This window comes from Cervus elaphus, chromosome 15 (assembly GCF_910594005.1).
Source record: "Cervus elaphus chromosome 15, mCerEla1.1, whole genome shotgun sequence".
In the NCBI taxonomy this organism is placed as follows: domain Eukaryota; kingdom Metazoa; phylum Chordata; class Mammalia; order Artiodactyla; family Cervidae; genus Cervus; species Cervus elaphus.
Genome location: NC_057829.1, coordinates 3,885,618 through 3,902,203, shown reverse-complemented (window position 1 = coordinate 3,902,203; position 16,586 = coordinate 3,885,618). Strand labels below are relative to the sequence as shown.

Below are 16,586 nucleotides of genomic sequence, written 5' to 3'. Positions count from 1 at the left end.
ATATTTGCATGCCACCTTATGGTTCAGAATATGTGTTATTACTGTTAAAAAGAAAAGACAAGGGAATCAGGGAAGGTTTTGCAAAGGTTGTAGATCTTGAGTTAAACAGATACATAAAATTATTCATGCTTTTCACAAGAAATAGACCATTTTAAAGGACAGAGACTTAGAACTCTCAAATTAATTCCCAAAGTGAACTCTTCAGCTAATCAATTCAACCCCAATCGATGACCACATTTTTGAGTTGTGGCTTATGTTAATGAGTTAATGGGAGTATTATGCCATCTTACAATTGGCTATGGATATCACCGTGTTTAGCTTCATGGTCGTTGACTGTTAAAAGTCAAAACTGAAACTTTCTACCATGTTTTAAAATTTACAGACATATACAAGGGCTAATGGTTTCAATACAAATTGTCTCCTCTGATAACCTACTCCTGCTGAAATTCCACTGAAGGTGAGAGACTGGCACCAGAGCAGTAGTTTAATCCATTTCAACATTTCACCTGCTTTAGTTCCTTCATCTTTAATTCTGAATCATTTAATTTCTTTCCTGCAGCCAAAATGAGTCTTTGAACTTGGCAGTCTTTAATCAGAAGATTCATTATTCTAGAAACATGCCTAGTTTTATGATTAAAATAAGTCAGGCTGCACACATTTTATTTTTTCCTGTGAGGCTCAGAAGCAGGAGTAACAAAATGTCAAAAGTTTGCTTCTTTTAACAAATATGGAAGCCAGCTACTGTGAGCCCTGAAGCTGTCAGAGGAATTCCACACTTAATGAATTTATACATTACATTTTTTTTTTTTTCAGGTACAGAGAGATTCTAGGGGAACTTTGGAATTCTGCTGTTCTAAAGGCTTCTCTAGCTAGATTTATTATTGTTTACAAATTTTAAAAATTTGTGTTCATTTTACTTTGTGACCCAAGCAAACACACATCCATATAGTTAATGTTCACAATCCAACATCAGCGTTTTCGTCCTGTGATGCATATACTCACTGTTTTTCTACTCCTTTCTCTTCTAATAGGTTTTCTAAAGAATGAAACTGAGTTCACAATACATTAAATGGTGATGGCCTGGAATCTGAAGATGCTGCTCGAGATGATCCCTCAGGTTCCATCTATGTAATGGTTTTTGAAAGATATAAAGTCACTGTACATAGATAGCAGAGTGTGTGTGTCAGTCATCAGTCATGTCTGACTACTTGCGACCCCCTGGACTGTAGCCCACCAAGGCTCCTCTGTCCATGGAATTCTCCAGGCAAGAATACTGGAGTGGGTAGCCATTCCCTTCTCCAGGGGATCTTCCCGTTCCAGGGATCAAACCCTCGTCTCCTGCATTGCAGGCAGATTCTTTACCATCTGAGCCACCAGGGAAGCCCTTAGACAGCAGAAACCTAGATTAAAAGTTGAAACTTACACTATTTGGCAGTGAAGGAGCATCATGGCTTCCCACCATTAGAGGAAGGCGTTTAGATTTGGCATAGGAGGGAGTTAAGACAGGATCTGCCTGATCCAAAATCTCAGATCTGTAGTCTCAGTCTACAGATTCTAGGTTTCCAAAGGTCAAGAGGAACTTGCATTGAAGATAATTGTTTCCAATCATTGTGTACTATATGCTATAAGGCATATTAAGAAAATTCTATTTTTTAAATTAGCTGATCTCTCTGACATATCACTAAGGGAAAAAAACAATCCCATAATAAAATAGTATATGCAATATGACCCTGTTTGTGGAAAACAGACATATATATGCATAGAAAAAAAGATTTGTATTTTTGTGTATGTACATATGTGTGTATATGTCTGAGATTTTATTCTTGGCTTACTTTTTTTCCTGAGAAAAACTATTATTACTAAAAACATATTTGCATGTGTTCTAATAGCACAATCTAGTCCCAAGCTCCTGATATCCTGTGACGTTCTCTGAGGAGTACAAAGGAGGCCTAGACTGTCTAAATGGTGCTTCTGTTTCGTCAGTCGCACCATATAGACAACTGTTCATCTCCGTCAATGGACATGACAACAAGGCATAATGAAAAGAACTAAGTTGTAATTCTGTTTTTAAATGTGACCAGTTGTGAACTCTGAAAATGTGGGCCTCACCCCACTCCCAACCTTACTTATAGGTAGTAAAAGACTGGCCCTTTCCTATCTGGTTCCCTGGTGCTCACCAGCAAAAAAACTGTCCAGGATTTGGGCATTTTATCTTTAGTCATGGACTTGGGTAAAACTAAGTGACCTTTGTGGGGTCGAATCTTGACCCTTACCTCATTAGCATCTTGTACTCATTTCTGATTTATGAGTTAGTAGGAATAGCTCTGTGAACAAGCTAGCACAGATAACTAATCTTTATTCTTGCTTATTTAGTGTTAGAATCTGGTAAGGTTGTACAGTGGGATAATTTCAATTCAAAACACCAAGGGTTTTGACAAGGTTATTATAATCCACAAACTAGGTGTAGTTGAATTTTGACAAATCTAATCTATTTTCTTCTAGTTTTTCTATGCAACATCTTATAACATTAGCTTTGGATGACTGACATGGCAAGCAGCTGCTAATATATTCTTGTCATGTCCCTATCTGTTTAGAGAGTCTTTAACATACAGCTGTTTGACACAAAACAAGTAAATGCCTCTGCTGAAACTATGACACAGTGACTTAACAGAATCTCTCCAGGGAATCTTTCATGCTATGCTCTTGATGTAATGCTCCATATTGGTTCCTTGGGTGTCGTTAGAGTTTATTATGTCAATTGGTATATAGAAATCACAAAACATACTGGCTCAAATGAACACAGTAAAAAGAGGTATTGATGATTCCCAGGGACTTTACTGAGTGTGAGTGCTTGAACAGGATGCCTTGTAGGAAAGTGGCAGTGTGTGAAACTGAAATGACCTTTATCTGTCCCCCCACTGCCTTATGACAACAAGGTGCCTGCATCTTGCAGCTCTGTTACTGAGGTGCTATACATCTCCATTTAGTATAGCTATTGCGTATCATTCTTCTCATGTTTATACTAAGATGGCAACTGCTTCCTCAACAGCAATGACCTTGGTATTTTTAAAGCAGTGCCTGGTAGCATGCCTTGCATAAACTTGAACTTCCATTAAGAAGTTGTTGGCATTTCTTCTCATCCTCTGTGTGAGGCTTTTCCCTGGGGAGAAAGTCTGAGCTCTGAGTTGATTCCTTTCGCCAGCACGCACAGGCAGGCTCCTTTTCGACCACTTGGCAGTGTTATTAATGCTTTGACTTAAACACATACTGATTTATGTGTTTAAATTCGCATGTTTGGGGTTTACAGCAAAAATGAAAAAAATATAAATGAGAATACAAATTATCATCAGAGAAATAAAGTAGAAATTTTAAACTATGAGGAACATTTTCATGGTTTCATCCAATCATAAAATAGAAATGAGAATACAGATTATCAGCAGGAAAATAAGACAAAGTAGAAATTTAAAACTATAAGCTGTATTTTCTTTCCCCCAGATCTTTAACCTTTTTGGTTTTCTTTAACCTCTTTTAGAATCTAATAATAGCTGTAAAAAAAAAAGGAACACACAGAACAATTGTTCTCAACAATTTTAGGTTATCTTGGATTCTCTGAAATCCAAGTTCAGACCAATAAAAGTGCACTGGACCCACATTAATACCCTTGCTCACTCAAAACTATAATGAAGTACCACCTGACACCAGTCAAAATGGCCATGATTAAGGTCTACAGATAATAAATGTTGGAGAGTATGTGGGAAAAAGTGAACCTCCTACATAATTTATGGAAATATAAATTTGTGCAGCTACTATGGAACACAGTTCAGAAGTACTTCAAAAAAACTAAAAACAAAGTTGATATGTGATCCAGCAATCCCACTTCTGGATATATATACAGGTAAAACTATAATTCAAAGAGATACAGGCACATCTAAGTTCATAGCAGCACTTATTCACAAAAGTCAATACATGGAAACAATCTAAATGTTCATTGAGAGATGAATGAATAAAGAAGATTTGATACACAGATACAACGGAATACAACTCAACCATAAAAAGAATGAAAGAATACCATTCGCAGCAACATGGATGCAACTAAAAATGATCATACAAAGTGATATGTCAGAAAGAGAAACACAAATAGCATATCATCTCATTTATATGTAGAATCTAATATATGATACAAATGCACTTATCTACAAAATAGAGACAGACTCACAGACATAGGGATCATATTTGTGGTTACCAAGAGGGGGAGGGGATAGGGAAGGGGAAGATTGGGAGTCTGGGATTACCAGATGTGAACTAGTGCATATAGGATGGGTACATAACAAGGTTCTACTATATAGCACAGAAGACTATATTTAATATCTTGTGATAAATTATAATGGAAAATAATATGAAAAAGAATCACTGGACTGTACAGCAGAAAGTAACACAACATTGTAAATCAACTATACTTAAATAATTTAAAAAAAAAAAGACCCTTGCTTAAGGATTTTTTTTTTTTTTTTTTGCAGGATATGCTGAGATAAGCAGATGCTGCAGAATGTCCTGCAGGAACATTCCTTAGGACATGGGGTTATTGGTGATAAAGAGGACTGAAGTTATATTTAAGAAATACATGCAGTGACTCAGATCCTTATCCAAGGTGAATATATGCTATTTCCTAATTTGGGTCAAACGGCTATTGGCCTTGGTGATTTATTTGCTGAATTGAGGCAGGGGTGCTTCACTGATGAACCACAATATGGGTGGTGGAAGTGGCTGTAAACAATTGAAAACTTACAGAATGTTGAAACTTTTCTCCCCTGGTCTCTTTACACACAGCAGGTCCAGTCTTTCCTTTCTCCATGGTTGCTGATTTCCCTAAATTAGTATTGCTCTTCAGTTACTAAGTCGTGTTCGACTCTTTGTGACCCCATGGACTGCAGCTCGCCCGGCTTCCTTGTCCTTCACTATTTCCTGGAGTTTACTCAAGTGCATATCCATTGTGTTGACAATGCCATCCAATCATCTCATCATCTATCTCCCTGTTCTCCTCCTGCCCTCAATCCTTCCTAGCATCAGGGTCTTTTCCAATGAGTTGGCACGTCACATCAGGTGGCCAAAGCATTGGAGCATTAACTTCAGCATCAGTCCTTTAAATGTTTATTCAGGGTTGATTTCCTTTAGGATTGACTAGTTTGATCTCTTTGCTGTCCAAGGGACTCTCAAGAGTCTTCTCTACAACCGCAATTCAAAAGCATCAATCCTTCTTTATGGTCCAACTCTCACATCCATACATGACTACTGGAAAAACCATAGCTCTGTCTATACAGACATTTGTCTTCAAAGTGATGTTTCTGCTTTTCAGTACACTGTCTAGGTTTGTCTTTCCTTTCCTTCCAAGGAGCAAGAATCTTGTAATTTCATGGCTGTAGTCACCATCCACAGTGAGTTTGGAGCCCAAGAAAATAAAGCCTGTCATTGCTTCTTTTCCCCCTTCTATTTGCCATGAAGGGATGGAACTAGATGCCATGATCTTAGACTTTTTGAGTGCTGAGTTTTAAGCCAGACTTTTCACTCTCCTCTTTCACCCTCATCAAGAGGCTCTTTAGTTTCTCTTCATTTTCTGTCATTGCTGCTGCTGCTAAGTCGCTTCATTCATGTCTGACTCTGTGCGACCCCATAGACGGCAGCCCACCAGGCGCTGCAGTCCCTGGGATTCTCCAGGCGAGAACACTGGAGTGGGTTGCCATTTCCTTCTCCAATGCATGAAAGTGAAAAGTGAAAGTGAAGTCGCTCAGTCGTGTCTGACTCTTAGCGACCCCATGGACCGCAGCCTACCAGGCTCCTCTGTCCATGGGATTTTCCAGGCAAGAGTACTGGGGTGGGGTGCCATTGCCTTCTCCTTTTCTGTCATTAGAGTGATATCATCTGCATATCTGAGGTTGTTGATATTTCTCCCAGCAATCTTCATTCCAGCTTGTAATATATCCAGCCCACTATTTCTCCTGATGTACTCTACACATAAGTTAAATAAGCAGAGTGACAATATACAGCCTTGACAAACTCTTTTCTCAATTTCAAACCAATTCGTTGTTCCATGTCCAGTTCTAAATCAGTGTTAAAAATGTTTTAATTTCATGTCCTCCAAAATGCAACCTCCCAAATTTAGGATGAGAGAAGAACCTTAGTTTTGTGGTGAAAAGAGAAACTTTCACTTCCTACTCTCTCCTAATGCCCACATATTGGAAAACAGGATGTAGAATAAGAACTATTTGGATAGTAAAAAGATCACAGGCTTTAATGCTAGAGTTAGTTTTAAATCCCAATCTCACTATGTACTAATTGTGTGACTTTGGTCAATGTCATGGAACATCTCTGAACCTTATGAAATAATACAGGTGAATGCCTATATGGAGTCCAATGTATGATTATTTCCCAGTTTTCCCATGGGCTTCCCAGGTGACTCAGTGGTAAAGAATTCACCTGCCAGTGCAGGAGATTCAAGAGACAATGGTTCAACCCCTGGGTCAGGAAGATCTCCTGGAGGAAGAAATGGCAACCCCCACCAGTATTCTTGCCTGGGAAATTTCACAGACAGAGGAGCCTGGCAGGTTACAGTCCATGGGGTTACAAAGAGTCGGACATGACTTAGAGACTAAGCAAGAACAGCTTTCCTATTCTTTCTTATCCCATCCCCTTTGAAGGTTTAGGGTAATTCACTGTCAAGGGAAAATAACTGACTGATTGATTCTTTCAGTCATCTATTTATTCATTCATTTATTTAATTCTGTAAATAGGCTTTGAATATTTACATGTATTAGGTGCTAAAGAGAAGCAAACAAGTCATGGTTTCTGTTCTCAAAAGAATTAACTGTATCTTGAGGATATAATTACACAAGCTTCACTAGTAGGTCAATGGTGAAGAATCCATGTGTCAATGCAGGATACATGGGTTTGATCCCTGGGTCAGGAAGATCCTGTGGAGAAGGAAATGGCAACTGACTTCAGTATTCTGGCCTGGGAAATGCCATAGACAGAGAAGCCTGACAGGCTACAAAAAAGAGTCTGACATGACTTAGCAACTAAACAACAAACCTGGTTACACATAACTAACCCTAGTTAGAATGTGATAGTTTCCTTAATTGGATCTACTATGCTCTTTCCCTTGCAGGAGGTCCTTCCTACATTTTTGTAGCTAGCATTTAAGAAAAAAGCAAGAAGGGAACTTTCAAATTGTATCTCAATCCTACCACATGGAAAAGGAAAAGGCATCAACAAATCCGGACACATATCCAGTGACTGGATACCCTGGTTCCAGAACTGAGATACTCCATGCCGTGCGGCCAAGAAAAGATACTCCTTTTTTTGTTCAATGGTTTCCTGGTAAGTATTTAGATACAAGTGAAGAACATTAATTTAGAACTTAGGGTTTCCTTTTAGTGTATGTTAATTTTTTTAGGCATCTAAATTAAAAGAAGTTACATATATTATATATATTCCATGGAGAACAGAGTACATTACTTTCAAAGACTTTAGTTGCCACTACATACACATATATATTTTTTTAAAAAGACTCATGAGTAACATCTTTTATATTTTTAAATGTTAATCTCAATTCATATAGCTTGCATTTGAAATGAGAAAATTATAAAAACCCTCAAGACCTGCTCCAGAGAACATGGGGTTTAAAATGTCAATGGAAATTAATCGAGATGGTTTGATTTTTAACTGTGGCAAAGCAAAAACATTTGGTATCTGCCCTCCCTCTCCTAAAAAATGTTAAAAAGAAAAAGCCCTCTAGATCTTGGAGTTCAGAAATTGTGAATGTTGAAAATAGTTTTGCTAATTCCATTGAAACTTTCTGAAATAGAGTATAAGAATCTTTTTCTTCTAAAAATGCTCTACTCTTGAAGAAGCTTCTAACATCAACACTACCTGTGCCTGTTGAGCATAACATGGCTGTAACCCATCGTCAGTTATTTTTGTCATTAAATGTACAAGGGAGGCAATAAGAGAGAAAATTAGATGTCTAAGAATTTGTGACCATTTCTGAGCTCTAGAAAAAAAAATGTTTACCAGTTCCTAGTTTCTAGTTTAGTACTTTTCACCAATGGAATATGCTCTTTCTTCAATGGCTGTTTTTTTCAGGGTGACGCCTCAAATCTCAATTATGGCCATTCTTCTCTCAGAACTCCATGATGGAGTTCTCATTCTGCTCCTTTCCAGGACATCCTTTCCCATTCAGATAATAGAATGCTTTTCAATCTAGGAAAATACAACTTTTTTTTTTTTTGGATAAAAGGACAGAACTTCTAGACTTGGCAAGAGAAGACAACTTAAAATTTCAAGACAATTTTTTCCAATGAGGCCAGTTTGAAGGGAGGGTATTTATACTAAACACAAACAGTTGTCATTGGAGTAAACATAATAGATATCTTCTGCTGTGATTACTACCATTGCTCTATGAATAAAAGTTATTTTGGTCATGATCCATCTTCCCTGTTTAGCAAAAAAGACCCAACCAATGCAGTAAAATTTCAAGGGCCACACTAGAGAAAGCAATTTTGTGTTAAGGAATTTTGGCCCCATGGGACAGTTTACTGATTCATAGTAACTCTAACTGAAAGTGCTTGATGAGGCTAAAAGATTTTCATAAATGTATGTAATATTTCAACACAAATGCCTAATGCAGCAAAGTATGTGCCTTCTTGTCAACTTCCAACAGCCAATTAAAACTGTCTGTTTATCTTGAGAACCTGTCATAACTACTTTCTGTCTGTCCAGTTTTAGCACATTCCATTACTCTTTCACTATTCCCAGTGTTCTATCCAAATTGGAGAACTACTACCAAAAAAAAAAAAAAAACAAAAAAAACAAAGCAAGGTTTTTCTGTTTCTCTTTATATCATCTAGCCAACATTTTGTCAGTTCTTAAAGAACTAATTCGTATAATATGTTATAAGAGACAATTAGGGTGTCCCCAGATTTAACACACTTTCTCTTTTCTAGAAGGACAGGGAGGTCACTGGCATGTTGGTGCTATGAGACTCCTCTATTTGTCCATAGACAACTAAAGTGGGCAATGATTCCAATCAGATTCTTTGAATGAGGTACTGAAGCATGAACAGAAAGACCCAGGAGCCTCTGACTGAAAGCTCTGACATGTTCTTTACTATGTATATATGTGGTCCTTCCTGAGCTGAGTACCTAAATCAATGAAGTTATGGTCCCTGGATGATCTCTACTGAATGTTTTTTAAAAACCATGAGAAATTGATTACTTCTGGTTTCTCCCACCAGCTCACCTTCTGTCCCTTTCCTATGCTCTCTTCCCTCAGCTGACATTTTCTCTTTGTAAATTAAAGCCCATTGTCCTTATTTCTTCTGGAAATGTCAGATCTTAAAACTCACATCTGTTGAAAAAGTCATCAAGCCATTTACAGAATGTTCTTATTGATGCAGCATGATTTTATCAGGAGGAAATATTCCAAGCTTAAGAATCAAAATTTCTCCATTCTATCCTGTCCAGTTTGAACACGAACCAACCCTAGGATTTTGGGCAAGTCACATAGCCTGACTTGGGCAAGTCACACAACCTCAGTCCTCCTTTACAACTTGAAGCCAATAATTAAATCTTCTTGACTCCTTCACAAAATCTTGTGAGGAGCAAATAAGACGAAGGTTGTAAAAGGTGTTTGGAAACTATAAAGTTCTTTGTAAACCAAAATGTTCATACAAATGTTAATGGATTTATTTCTCTTTTAAGGCTTAGTAATATTTTATTGTATACATATGTATTACATTTTCTTTGTCCACTTATCTGTACATGAACATTTAAGTTGTTTCAATATCATGGATTTTATGAAAAATGCTGCAATAAACATGGGAGTATATATAACTATTAAATATTCTAATTTCAGTTCTGTTCAGTATACAACCTGAAATGGGATTGCTGGATAATATGGTAGGTCTGTTTCTAATTTTTTGAGGAAATTTTATGTGGCTGCACCAATTTGCATTCTTACCAGCAACGTACAATGGTTTTAATTTCTCTACAACCTTTCCAATACTTATCTTTTAAAAAAATCGTAGTCATGCTAACAGATCTGAGGTGATATCTCAGTGTAGTTCTGATTTGCATCTCCCTGATATTTCTGCCATTTGTAACAACAAGGATGATCCTGGAAGACCTTATACTAAGTGAAATCAGTCACAGAAGGATAAACACTGGATGATTCCACTGACATGAGGTATGTGAAATGGTCAAACTATTAGAGAATATAACAGTGTTGTCAGGGTTTGAGTGGAAATAGGAAGTTATTATTCAAATAGGTATAAAGTTATAGTTGTGCGAGATGATTTATTCTAGAGATTTTCTGTGCAACACAATGCCTGTAGTTAACAATACAGTTGTTGTTTAGTCACTAAGTCATGTGTGACTCTTTGGCAACCCTATGGACTGTAGCTTGCCAGGCTCCTCTGTCCATGAGATTTCCCAGGAAAGAATATTAGAGTGGGTTGCCATTTCCTTCTCCAGGAGATCTTCCCAACCCAGAGATCGAATCCAACTCTCCTACATTGGCAGGCAGACTCTTTAACAGGGAGGCGTCACAACACATTGAAGTGTACACTAAAATTTTGTTAGGAGGATAGATCTCATGTTCAGTGTTCTTATCACAAAGCAAATAAATGCAAACGAACACAAGGAAACTTTGGGAGGTGATGAGATACATCTACTGCCTTGATTGTGGTGATGGAATCATGGGTATTTGTATATGTCCAAATTCATCAAACTGTACAGATTAAGTATGTGCAGTTATTTATGTATCATTAATACCTCAATAAGAGTTTTCTTGGTGAATCAGATGGTGAAGAATCTGCCTGCAAAGCAGGAGACCTGGATTCAATCCCTAGGTTGGGATGATTCTCTGGAGAAGAAAATGGCAATTTGGTATTCTTGCCTGGAGAATCCAATGGACAGAGGAGTCTGGCGGGCTATAGTCCATAGGGTCACAAAAAGTCAGACATGACTGAGCAACTAACACTTTCACCATATCTCAATAAAGCTGTTAACAATGTTAATTGAGTAGGAGAAATACTAGTATTACTACTAACAGCAGTAGCAATAGTAAAGAAGAGAAAAATTAGAATATAAATGGAATTTAAACACAGTCAAAAGATGAAAGAAATACACACATTATATGTGTGTGTATATATATAGTTCAACAGGATGAAGAAAAAAATTATACCACTGTATATTTCAGTGAAGGAAGTACATATATTTGTAAAATCTCCCTGTTGATTACTAGGTGTAAAAGAGGAGACATGTAGGAGTGTGTGGAGTTGATCAGCATACAGTAATGAGACAGCTCCTCAGATGCTTCAGGAAGGAAGGGTGCCTGATAACAGAGAAAGAGAAAGTTGGTGAACATGGAACCACAGTGATGGCCAGTTTCAAGGCTTCCTGTGAAACCCACATCATCAGTACATCTAAAGTGTTTCTTTCGGAGCTGATGAAGGCAAGCACAAACATCCAACTCTGTGGCCCAGGAGGGGCAGGGAAGAGACAGTTGTGTGAAACTGAGCCAGAGAGATTAATGGAGATGGTGGGGGAGGCTGGGGACAGTCACTGGCCATGGATCTGAATTAAGGTCTGCTCTTGTCAGTTTTTTTAAGGGCAACTAAGATCTGGCTTATACTACAAGCCAAATTTGGTTCAAAGTACTGCATAATTGCACTCATTTCACATGCTAGCAAAGTAATGCTCAAAATCCTCCAAGCTAGGCTTCAACAGTATGTGAACAGAGAACTTTCAGATGTTCAAGCTGGATTTAGAAAAGGAAGATGAACCAGAGATCAAATTGCCAACATCGCTTGGATCACAGAAAAAGCAAGAGAGTTCCAGAAAAACATCTACTTTTGCTTCACTGAGTATGCTAAAGCCTTTGACTGTTTGGATCACAATAAACTGTTGAAAATTCTTAAAAGGATGGGAGTACCAGGCCACCTTGCCTGCCTCCTGAGAAACCAGTATGCAAGTCAAGAAGCAACAGTTAGATCTGGAGATGGAACAATGGACTGGTTCAAAATTGGAAAAGAAGTACGTCAAGGTTATATATTGTCGCCCTGCATATTTAAATTTTATGCAGAGTACATCATGCAAAATACCAGGCTGGATGAAGCACAAGCTGGAATCAAGATTTCCCAGGGAAGTTTCAATAATCTCAGAGATGCAGATGGCACCACCCTTATGGCAGAAAGAGAAGAGGAACTAAAGAGACTCTTGATGAAGGTGAAAGCGGAGAGTGAAAAGTTGGCTTAAAACTCAGAATTCAAAATACTAGGATCATGGCATCCAGTCCATCACTTCATGGCAAATAGATGGGGAAACAATGGAAATAGTGTCAGACTTTATTTTCTTGGGCTCCAAAATCACTGTGGATGGTGATTGCAGCTGTGAAATTAAAAGATGCTTGCTCCTAGGAAGCAAAGCTAAGACAAACCTAGACAGCATATTAAAGGGCAGAGACATCACTTTGCTGAAAAAGGTCCGTATATTCAAAACTATGGTTTTTCCACAAGTCATATATGGATGTGAGAGTTGGACCATAAAAAAGGCTGAGCATTGAAGAATTGATGCTTTCAAACTGTGGTGTTGGACAAGACTCCTGAGAGTGCCTTGGACTGCAAGGAGATGAAATCCATCAATCCCAAAGGAAATCAACCCTGAATATTCATTGGAAGGATTGATGCTGAAGCTGAAGCTCCAATACTTTGGCTTCTTGATGAGAAAAGCCGACTGATTGGAAAAGACCCTGAGGCTGGGAAAGACTGATGGCAGGAGGAGAAGGGGATGACAGAGGAGGAGATGGTTGGCTGGCATCATCGACTCGACGGACATGAGTCTGAGTAAGTTCCAGGAGATGGTGATGGACAGGGAGGCCTGGCATGCTACAGTCCATGGGGTTGAAAAGAGTCAGATCCGACTGAACAACTGAACAACAACAACAAAATTTGCCATCTCCCCACCAGTACTGGCTCCTATTTCTACCAGTAGCACTACAGTATCTTTTTTTCCCCTTCTTGTGCCTCATACCTACCTAGTGCCCAAGCCCTGGCAAATATTTTATTCACCTATCCGCAGAAGTTATGCATGATATGAACCAATCACTTCCAATCCTGACATTATTTTCCTTGCCAATTCAAAGGAGCCTGGGCTACATTTAACATTTAGAGTTATTAAGTGCAGCCCCATAATGATCTTACTAGCACCTTGGTTGTTTAGAAAATATCGGTCATTTCCTGTGGAATTATAGATACTCTGTCCACTATTTGTGTAGGACAAACAGTTTCATCTTAATGGGTAGCCATTAGTTTTGCCTTCAGGGAAGATTTTGCTGTATTTACATAGGCTGCTAGGAGAAAAATGAGGTTACACAGGGTAAGGATAATTGATGGTGGAATTTCCAGGGCACAGTGATCCCCAGCTGAACAGTCCAAGTTGTGCAGAGGTTTCAGTGTCCCAGTTTTCATCAGTTGTTGGATCTTTTTATTTTTGTTGGTTGCTTGCCCCAGTAGGAGACACTCAGCTAGTTGCCTGGTCTTTGTTACCTGCTTTTGCCTTAATCAGGCTGCCCAGAGGAGGGGAAGGATGAGGCCTGAGATTCTGAGGCAGTGAGTTAACAACTCATTCCAGAGTTTCACCACAAGGGTGAAAGGTAGCAGGAACATGAAACCAGGTTCTAGGTTCTCCCCACCTACTAGTTATCCTTTAAAATATTTCCAAAGGAATGTGTCATTGAAATGTTGATGACTCTCCTGCATCAAACTTCTTAAGAATCTTTTCAAATGTTTTCTTATTAATTAAAATTACTTGTTCTCTTATAAATAACAGTGATTTTGATCAGTATAGGCTGATTCAGTTATTCTGTTCTGATTCATGTTGGGTTTAAAATTTCTAGTTTGGACATTTATGATAATTAAATTAGTTATGAGATAGGTAAGGCACATCATTCCAGTATTCTTGCCTGGAGAATCCCATGGACAGAGGAGCTTGGCAGGCTACAGTCCATGGGGTCACAAAGAGTTGGAAACGACTGAGCATGTATGCAGATACAGGGGGTAAACCATGCAGATGCCAGGTGGTTCAGTGGTAAAGAATCCACCTGCCAATTTGGGAGACACAGGTTCAATCCCTGGATCAGGAAGATCCTCCAGAAGAAGAAATGGCAACCCACTTCAGTATTTTTGCTGGAAAAATGCCATGGTCAGAGGAGCCTGGTGGGCTACAGTCCAGAGGATCACAAAGAATTGCACAACTAAGTGACTGAGCATGCACACATACATGCAAAGGTGTTTAAAGCAGGGAAAGCAATGGAATAGAGTACACAAAATAGTAAGAAGAGAGTAACTAGTCAAGATCACTGAATAGTTTATTGGTGGAAAGTCCAAAACCCATGCTGACAAGTAGCACTAAGAGGAGACGTGATAGGACAGGACCCAGTTGTCAGTGAATGGTGTCATCAGATACTCAGGTAGACATATGGGTTGGGTCATACCACAGAGCAGGGGCAGGGATGGGATCGGGGGTGGCTGACAGGAATGTGAATCCAGAGGTAGGTCTGAGATAAACAGATACACCTTGAGGAGGGGAGTAGATGTGCTAATTACCTTAGCCAAATGACCTTGGGCCTCTATATAAGCAGGGACAAGTGGGCGGTTTGTGACTGTAAAGATGCAAGAGCAAGGAGGCTCAAGCAATTTGAATAAGTCAAACTGTAGATTCACCAAAAGTAGAGCTTTGTTTGTTGAGATGCTGGGCAGTCTCAGGCAACCAGGAAAATATGTGTTAGTAAAGAACTGAGCTTCCAGTTGATACTGCCTTCTACTAGGTGATACTTTCTTGTTTACTTTACTCTGCTGACACTGCACCTTCTCAAGAGCAAGGCTGTGTCCTAACACCCTTTGTGCCTCTACCTCTCAGGCACAGTTCTTAGCATAGGTAGGTATTTAGGAAATTAAACTGACTCAATCAAGGATCAATTTCAGGGTACAAACTAGGAGCTTGAAGAAGCAAAGGTCCTGAATGAGGGGAAGACCAGTGTTAAGTTTGAATCAATGCTGGCCATTTGTGTAACTATTCTAGGGCTTATGCTATCATTTAGGGTCAAAACTGGGCCTACAGCCTTCGGCAAGCTCTACTTACAGATATGTGGGGAAGAAATTCTTTATGTGGAGTTTGAAGAGTGATGGAAGTGGGAAACTGATCATTACTTATAATGCTTTTCTTTTTGTAATGACTATATCAGAGAGGATAAAAAACAGAAAAGATGATTATCTTTTGATGCGTAACAATCCATCCCAAAACTTGAAAGTTAAAGTCACTCAGTCGTGTCCAACTCTTTGCGACCCCATGGACTATACAGTCCATGGAATTCTCCAGGCCAAAATACTGGAGTAGGTAGCCTTTCTCTTCTCCAGGGGATCTTCTCAACCCAGGGATCGAACCCAGGTCTCCTGCATTGCAGGCAGATTCTTTACCAGCCGAACCACAAGGGAAGCCCGAGAATACTGGAGTGGGTAGCCTATCCCTTCTCCAGGGGATCTTCCCAACTCAGGAATTGAATTGGGGTCTCCTGCATTGCAGGTGGGTTCTCTACCAACTGGACTATGAGGGAAGACCCCCCAAAACTTAGTGATTTAAAATAACATTTATTAATGAAGTTACCTTAAACTTGGCCAAAAGTAATATAGAGAAAGGAAACAAACTAATATTCCTTGTTTGCTTAAGATGCCAGGCATTTTACTCCAGTTGTTCCACTTAGTTTTTGCAATAATTCTGTGGAGACATGTTGTTGATCACTATCACATATATGAGGAAACTAAACCTCAATTAGAGAAATGTACCAAGTTCACATAGCTGATAAGTGGAGGGAGTTGGTGTCAGAACTTCAGTTTCTCAGGCTCTGTAGCCCTATGTGGTGTCTGGGTGTTTCCCATTCTGAAGGAAACATTAATGGGTAAAAGCAAATAAATTTACAAGGTGATCTTGTTGGTTTGCAAACTGGCGTCCATACATAGAGGGCAAAGAGAGAGGCAGATAACTCCCGACTTGTAGGTGGTAGGTATAACAAGCAAGGGAACTTACACGTATGATGCTTGTCTTGGGCAGCCACAAAACGAGGAGATCTCTACACTTTCCCACCAGAATCTTAAAAGTTTATAGAGGCCTTAATTGGGTTCAGTCATGTATTCAGTCCAGAAGGTGTCAACACACATTACTCTATCAAGGTTACATCCTTGAAACAGCTCCAGGCAGGAGTCTCGTGGGCAGAACATACATTTCAAGCACAGGAGAGGGGATGAAGAGCCTCTGATTGCTGGCATCCAGCCTGTGGATCAGCTGGTAGTTACATCTTCTCAATGCTTCCAATAGATGTGAATTCTATTAGGCTACTGCAAACGCATAATCCAAGAAATCAGAAGCAAACCAGAGCATTTTGAAGGTCGTCCTTTTCTAAGATAACCAAGCAGATGGCTCTAGATGGAGTCCCAGTGTCCAGAACATGACATAAAGCACAGTGACCTCTCTCTCATTGGC

General features: G+C 39.1%; 1 long non-coding RNA gene across 1 annotated transcript; it reads left to right on the top strand.

The window, feature by feature from the left end:
- The first annotated feature begins 1,035 nt into the window (after window positions 1–1,035).
- LOC122709480 lies at window positions 1,036–7,457 on the top strand. The gene is made up of 3 exons (XR_006345527.1): window positions 1,036–1,117; window positions 4,518–4,648; window positions 7,160–7,457. It is a non-coding gene; the product is annotated as an uncharacterized LOC122709480 (long non-coding RNA).
- The last annotated feature ends 9,129 nt before the right edge of the window (window positions 7,458–16,586 follow it).